The following is an 8975-nucleotide window of genomic DNA, read 5'->3' on the forward strand; positions in this document are numbered from 1 at the left end:
CAAAAAATATCCAACTTTTGTAAAACAAACGTATTTACGTAAGATTCGAGTTAGATGCATAAGTGTGACCAAAACATACTGGAAATAGAAAAATAAAATTTTGCTTCGGTAAACAGTGAACCTACTAACATAGATGCGTAAGAGGACACTACACACTGCGTAATAGAAAAATCCAAAAAACCCTAATTCATTTATAAGTATAAAATCTAAGCAATTTAAAATAGTTTAAACCTTTTAATGATCTGATCTAATAAAATTACTAACATGCAAATTGGTTAACATAAATAAAACGAAAATCAAAGTGTGATAGATGTATGTGGCTCTGGTACTACTGTTGGGATATGATGGATCTAAGAGGCCGCAAAGACACACATCAGAAGCAATAAACCAATAACCCCATAAGCCAAAACCGGGCCCATATTCATCCAGATCTATTGCAACAAAAATAAACAAGAAGAATCTAGAAACACATACTCTTGTTGTAGTTGGCTTAAGGTGTCTAAGGTCTTAACTAAATTGATATAATCTTAGTGAATAAAAGTAAAGTCTTTTTGTGTTGTCCTCATAATTAGAAATAGCTAATAATTAATTAAGAATTAACTGATAATTAATTTTGGATTAATTACAAATAATTAAAGGCATAGGGGTTGAATTGAAAATTTTCAATAGTTGAGCAACGGAGGCAATTTTAAAACCTCCCATGCCTTGGACGGTTTTGAGGAGGAATCAGAAGGGTTTTGGAAGCCTCCTATAGCTGATAAGGAAACTAATTTTAATTGGTTTAAAATACTATTATTTTATTATTTAAATTAGGGTTTCTACCAATTATAAATAGGGACAATATCCCCAGCCAAAACTAATTCCTACATACTCCATATAGAGAAATCGAGTTTCCTTTCATCCTATTTCTTCTCTCTCTCTCTCTCTATCTATCTATCTATCTATCTATCTATCTCTCCATATTTTTGATCCTATGGTTTCTAGGGTTTGGTTTTGAACCATTGGAGGCATCCATATTATTAGTGCTTGTTTTCCTAGGAAGAACTCAAGAGGATTGTTTGCATTATTTGATTATTGCAAAAAACTAGCTGTTATGACTTGTAATTTTCTATTTGCATAGGTTAGAAGTTTGTTTTGTATGTATTTTGCTATAACTTGACAAAATTCCATAGACTTCTAAGTTGCATGTACACATAATATGATTATGAATCCGTTGTGTAAATTTTATTATTGTAACCTAGAAAACCCATAAGTGGTCACATTGTAAACTTATTTTGATCTTGATGGAGAAGGAGTGCTAAGAGCCCAACACGGATATCCTCTTTCGTAGTCGCACCCAAGATAAGATTCAGAAACACTTGACACCACTTCTAGCTCCTGAACACAATGAACATGAAGCACAAAAAAGCAATATGTCGCAGGACACATTGCGCATAGTAAACGGTGCACCGTACCTTGGCTAGTGGAGGAGGGTTTCAACATAATCATGGTTTTTACTAATTTTGAGTGTTTTCCAACCCCTTCAAATTCACCCAAACACCTCTATTTATTAAGGTGAGATTAGTGTTTCAAAAGAGTGGTTGTTTTGTCAGAAAGCAACTATATTTCACTTTAAACCCTAAAAGATTTACTAGTTTCTATTAATGTATTGATCTCTAATAAATTAACAAACTAAATCTGTAAGATCCCGAGATTGATGACTAATGTGGAATTGTAACGATTATGTGAACCAAACAATATCAAGAACATAGAAAGTAAATGAAATAGTTTAAGCTCTCATTAGTCTAGAATGTTATTACAAGTGGGTCATGAAATATTTCTCTCACTAGACTAATCTCTCATGTTGTTACATAAATGGGAGCATCTCACTTCCTATTTATAGGAAACACTCAACCCATTACACATTCCTAATAGGGTAAGCCTACATCACATCCATGGAGAACTTTGCACCCTAACAGAGTCCATTTTATTTATCTCTTATCAACTATTTCTTAAACCTTTATTGTGTGTAAACCAAAAGGACCCTATTATTAGTAGTAATATTAACAACTATTGTGATTATGGGTACTATCTTCCAAAAAGCACATATGTTATTTATGCTAGATTGAGCCTTGAAATCCTTTTCTTTTTATGTGGATAATATTTTATTAAGTGCCCCTTTTTCTTGCAGTCTTTACATTTAATCTTAGCTGAAGAATTAGATATGGAAAGTGACTTCCATTTATTTCCTCCACCTCTCTCTGTTGTTCTCCCCTGTGTACGATGAACCAAAAACTGAAAGCATTTTCACTATAGAAATTTTTTATTTCAGTTCTTTAGACAGCAAATTAAGAATCATTCACATCATTCACACTTATTTGTACTACAATATCGCACCTTATCAACGAAGTTCTCTTGAGAATTCTACAATGAATATAACATAATGAGAGGTTGATCTTCATCTTTAATCTTTACATCAACTCCTTGTAAATACATGATGATACAATTTCAGTTATCTAAATGATCCTTTATATCATCCAAATAGTATATGAAAGTTGTTTCTAATACAATCAATTTTTGAGAAAAATGTTGTGATACTTGTCACATAGTTTCTCCCAAATCCCAATTGTAGATGTTTTATACTCCACCTCCTTCATTACTTTGTTTGTCATGCTTAACAAAATAGCTCTATGTATACTTCTAGAATATCTTTCTTCATCATTTCAGCCATGTTCTTTGGTAGTTCCTTATTCCTTCCGAATTCGCTTCACAACCCTATTAAACTAGAAGAGCTCTTATCTTCACCTTCCACAAAGTGAATTCATTCAAACCATTAAATTTCTCAAACTCGAATTTTTAGGACAACATATCTTCAATTGACATAACAAACCATAGCTATGATACCACTTGTTATAGAACAAACAAGAAAACATGCAAAATCACACACACACACACACACATAAAGACGTAATATTTAACATAATTCGATCAATGTTACATACTTCAACACAACATGAAGGAGTATTCATATTCACTTAGCTCAAAAAAAGTAACAAAACAATCACGAGGGGCCATGCAACCTTTAACCAATGGATCCACCTTAAGCAGAAATGCTTCAAATTGATTTATAATGCTCCACATTGATTCTTAATGCTCAAGTCACATTCAAAAATAGATTTAGACTAAGGTGAGTATTTACTATATATATATATATATATATATATATATATATATATATATATATATATATATATCCCTAGGATAATAAATGATGATTTTGTAAAATGAAGAATGACTAAGTGTTTTTCAAACTTGCCTGTTGTGTGAAATATAATACGTATCTTTGCGTGCATACATATGAAGACTTAATCACTATTATGACTTTCAAATGATTTTTCTCATGACTATGTGCATCCATATGAATTAACTCTAGGATGGGAATAACTTGTGTTGGTACAACATAAAATCTATGCTAAATGACTTTGATGGCATTTAATGAGTTATAACTAGTGATGGTAATCTAGATACATCCTCACTTGCATGTTGCATGTAATACTGGCTACCTAGTATGTTGATAAGTGAGTGGGAATGTAACGCCCGTAGATCAGGGCTAGTCAATTTAGAGACAATAAGCGTCAAAAATGACTTTTTAATAGAAGATTATTTAGGATGAATAATCTTAACTAAGTTGTAGTATATGTTACAAGGATTCCGTACATATAAAGAACGCCGAAATCCGAGTTATAACGAAGAAGTTATGACCTGTCGAAATTCCGCGACAGAAGCGACACGACGCTGAATGACGTAAAAAGTGAATTTACGTTAGAGTGATATTTAGCCTTAGTGATCTAAACAAAATTCATAGAGTTCGTTAAACCATGAGCGTGCATAAAAAGAACGCCCAAATCTGACTTCGTATGAGGAAGTTATGATTTTTTGAAGTTTTGACTTAGCGGTATGCAGCCCGAATACTCGATTTGACACCGAGTGGTTTTTAGCCGAAACAATCTAAATGAGAATCGAATATCTCATTAATTGTAGTAAAACGATAATAAGATAGTCGAAAACGGACGTCGGATGAAGAAGTTAAGATTTTATAACGGAGTTTTCTTGTCCCGGCCTACTAAAAATAAATAATAAAAATAAAATCAAAATTAGCCGACGGAGTCTAAACGAAAGTTGTAGAGCGTAGTCTCACCTACACGTGGATATAAAGAACGTCGAAAACGGAGTTCGTATGAAGAAGATATGAATTTCCGAAGTTTATTAAATAATTAATATTTAAAATTAATTATAAAATCCGGTATTATCCAAAGGGGAGTCATCGGACTCATCCGAAGTGCGCCCAGCGTACAGCGAAGCGTGACGTCCCTCGCACTCGAGTTCTTCGGATGACACATGCCATGACGATTCGGACGCGTACGCCCAGCGTACTCCGAGGCTCCAGCCTCCTATAAATAAGATGCGAGGGCAGCCGGCTCATTTGTTCTTTTTCTCTCTTCTCTCTCACGTATTGCATCGTTTTGCGTGCCAGAAGTACCCTGAAGCCCCGGTATCATTCCCGAGCCCCGAAGCAAGTCCCGAGGTCCTGAAGATCCCGAGAAGTAAGATTCCCGAGCCGAAGCTCTGCCCGCGAGAAGTTCGATTTTTGTGGAGATCTTCCAGATCTACCGGAGAATACTACTTCTATAAGCCGTAGTGCTGTCCGATCATCTTCTGATCAGGTGAGTGTGTAGTTACTTTCTTCTAACACATAAATATGAAGTATTTGCTATGAAATACGTGTTATGTGTTTATATATTATTTGTTTGTTTGAGATGGGCGTGGAATTGATGTTTTATACAAGTGTTAAATGATTTAAACTATGTAAGTATTTTTATCTACGAAAATGTTGGGTAGAACTTGGGTAGATGGGATAGTTGGTGACTATAGAGTTAGCGCCTATTGTACAAACCTTGGCGACGATGTGACTTCGTGCCTATTTGATGAACCTTGGCGACTATGGAGTTAGCGCACGTTGAGTAAACCTTGGCGACTATGGAGTTAGCGCTTGTTAAGTGAACCTTGGCGACTATGGAGTTAGCGCTTCCTAAGTGAACCTTGGTGACTATGGAGTTAGCTCCTGATAACTATGGATTTAGTACTTGATAAATAAACTTTGGCAGCAATGGATTTCGTGCCAATTCCTTAGGAATAAATGAATGAAGGATAGTTGGTTCTTAGGGTAAAACCTTAAGAAGATAATGGGGATGAGTAATTGGGTTGATTGTTTGCTGATTAAATATAATAATTATATTATTGTGGGTTGAAAACCCTATATGCTCACCAGGCTCCCAAGCCTGACCCACTCAGTTTTCTTTTCATTATAGGTAATGGCACAAGGGTATAAGTTGGTGGACTTGACGAGAGATTTTGGATTATAGATCAGTAGTTAAATAACTATTGTAAGGTCTTTTTTATATTGTTTATGCTTTTGGTCTGTATTGAACATGACATCCCAAGGTTTTATTATTTAATGAAAATACATTCTCTTTGAGAAATGTTTGGATAAATGGTTATCATATTTTTGTTTTTGGGAACAAATTCCGCAACAGTTTTCTTTAAACGATTACTCTGATTTTAAAAACAAAGCATAAACAAATCGGTCTTTTCTGGCCGTGAAATTGGGGATGTCACAGTTGGTATCAGAGCATTAGTTTAAGCGAACTAGGAATATGGATTTATTTCTAGACTTAAACTTAGAATGCTAAGCAATGATTGTGAGTTGAGTGTGTCCATTATATTTTAGGTAGTACACCTAAATTGATACAGGCACTAGTTTATTTTAGGAAAATTACCTAAAATGTTATTATGTGCTAATTGTTATATGTTTGCCGTATATGATGTCAATTTTTCGGATCTATGGTCTGTTGCCGACCGGATCTGGAAACCTTATGTGTTTAGGATTCTAAGCGTGCGTCTACGATATTAGAACTAGCATGTAAACGTTTCGGAGTGATAAGGATGATTTGAATATCTATCGTGAATAAGGATCTAATTTCACCTTATTCGGTGTATAGATCAAAAATGGTGAGAACGAGGAGTGGAGTTGGAAATGCTGATGAAAACAGGAATCAAATACCAGTGATTGAACAAATACCTGTTGTAGCAGCAGCACCTGAACCAATGACAATGGCCGGAGTTCAAGTGATGATCCATGCAATGTTGGATAATCAGATGGAAGAAACCAGACGTCTGATTAGGCAGAATCGCGAAGAATTGTCAATTCAAGTTGAAGAGCCCGAAGTAAATGGAGGGCAGTCTGAAGGAGGAAACTACAGTGGGACCATTGGTCAAGCCAACCCACCAAGAGTTCTCCAAAACAACCAGGATGGAGGAAATGACGGACGTGGATGCAAGTACAAGGATTTCATGGCATCCAAACCACCATGTCTTTCTGGTAGCCCGACACCGGTGCAAGTCATGGACTGGATCTCCGAAATGGAGACAATGTTTGAAAGTTGCGAGTGTAGAAACAGACAGAAGACCGCTCTTGCAATCCCTCTGTTAAAATCTGGAGTACTGAGCTGGTGGAAGTTACTGGCTCGTTCGATGCCCAAGGGGGAAGCTATCAAGATGTCTTGGGAAGTGTTCGTGGTGCAACTGAAAATGCAATACTGCTCTGAGCAAGATCTTCTGGAAATCAACAATGAGTTCCAGAATCTGAAGAAAGGAAAATTGAGCGTCACTGAATACGCTACGAGCTTTACGGAGAAGATGAAGCTTATTCCATACCTAATTCCAACTGAACTTTCCAAGGTTAACAAGTTTGCCAATGGATTACCAGCGGACTTTGGTCCGACAGTCAAGCAAGCAACCACTCTGAAAGCCGCCATCTGGGCAGCCAAGAATGTTGAGACCCAAATAAAAGAAAAGGGTCTGGAAAGAGTTGAAGTTGGAGAGAAAAGGAAGCGTGAAGGATCTTCAATAATCGACAAAGAAAGCAAATTCTCAAAATATGGGGGAAGAGATGAAGCTAAGTGGTGTGAGAAGTGTAAGAAGAAACACTTCGGGAAATGTAGCGAGGAGATGACTTGCTACAAATGTGGGAAGACAGGGCACTACGCCAACAAGTGCGCACCTATCAAGAAGGTGTGCTATAGATGTAACGAAGAAGGGCATATCTCTAAAGACTACCCAAACAAAAACACACCTCCACAGCCAATGGCATTCTACATGTTCCTCGACGAAGCAGAAAAGGATGGGAGGATTAAAAGATGAAGACTTCATATTAATATATAAAGTCTATATCAGGAAGCATAGCCTGTTAGCGGCATAGTATAGGGTGAACTTGAACTTTTGTGTAATAGTTTCAAGAATTAATATAAACCCTGGTTTTGTTATCTGATGTGTTGAATTATTATATGATTTATGTATGGTGACTTGGTTAACTGCGAGACAATGCTTGGGACGAGTACGAGTAGGTGTGAATGGTAGTAGAGATCTATACTACCGGAAGCACAGGACTCACACTTGGATCAGGGAAAGTCACAAGGTTACCAAGAAGCTAGAAATTGTTTCCGTTTTATTCAAGCATGTCATTACCATTGTTTCGGTAATGACTAGTAGGATGCTGGTTATTCCGACCCTAGTGGTCATATTAAATTGAGTCCGACTACGATGAGAGGTCATCGGGACACGACCCATCGGTTAGTTACAATAGATAAATGAATGTATTTATCCTAAAAAGAAGAAGGAGTCCACAATAAGGATTTATTTTGTAACTTGAAGGTTACGATTTAAAGTCCAACATAGTAAGAAGAGCAGATGCAGGATTGAGCATCAAGGTTATTACTTAGGATGGAGAGATAACTTATGGAGTCAGTATACGAATCCTAATTCGTTGATGATTCCGGGACGTAATCATCCTAAAGGGGAGACAATTGTAACGCCCGTAGATCAGGGCTAGTCAATTTAGAGACGATAAGCGTCAAAAATGACTTTTTAATAGAGGATTATTTAGGATGAATAATCTTAACTAAGTTGTAGTATATGTTACAAGGATTCCGTACATATAAAGAACGCCAAAATCCGAGTTATAACGAAGAAGTTATCACCTGTCGAAGTTTCGTGACAGAACCGGCACGACGCTGAATGACGTAAAAAGTGAATTTACGTTAGAGTGATATTTAGCCTTAGCGATCTAAACAAAATTCGTAGAGTTCATTAAACCATGAGCGTGCATAAAAAGAACGCCCAAATCTGACTTCGTATGAGGAAGTTATGATTTTTTGAAGTTTTGACTTAGCGGTATGCAGCCCGAATACTCGATTTGAGACCGAGTGGTTTTAGCCGAAATAATCTAAATGAGAATCGAAGATCTCATTAATTGTAGTAAAACAATAAAAAGATAGGCGAAAACGGACGTCGGATGAAGAAGTTATGATTTTATAACGGAGTTTTCTTGTCCCGGCCTACTAAAAATAAATAATAAAAATAAAATCAAAATTAGCCGACGGAGTCTAAACGAAAGTTGTAGAGCGTAGTCTCACCTACGCGTGGATATAAAGAACGTCGAAAACGGAGTTCGTATGAAAAAGATATGAATTTCCGAAGTTTATTAAATAATTAATATTTAAAATTAATTATAAAATCCGGTATTATCCGAAGGGGAGTCATCGGACTCATCCGAAGTACGCCCAGCGTACTCCGAGGCTCCAGCCTCCTATAAATAGGATGCGAGGGCAGCCGGCTCATTTGCTCTTTTTCTTTCTTCTCTCTCCCGTTTTGCATCGTTTTGCGTGTCAGAAGTACCCCAAAGCCCCGGTATCATTCCCGAGCCCCGAAGCAAGTCTCGAGGCCCTGAAGATCCCGAGAAGTAAGATTCCCGAGCCGAAGCTCTGCCCGCGAGAAGCTCGATTTTTGTGGAGATCTTCCAGATCTACCAGAGAATACTACTTCTATAAGCCGTAGTGCTGTCCGATCATCTTCTGATCAGGTGAGTGTGTAGTTACTTT

Source organism: Lactuca serriola, chromosome 4 (assembly GCF_051521515.1).
Source record: "Lactuca serriola cultivar US96UC23 chromosome 4, Lser_US96UC23_V15, whole genome shotgun sequence".
Classification (NCBI taxonomy): domain Eukaryota; kingdom Viridiplantae; phylum Streptophyta; class Magnoliopsida; order Asterales; family Asteraceae; genus Lactuca; species Lactuca serriola.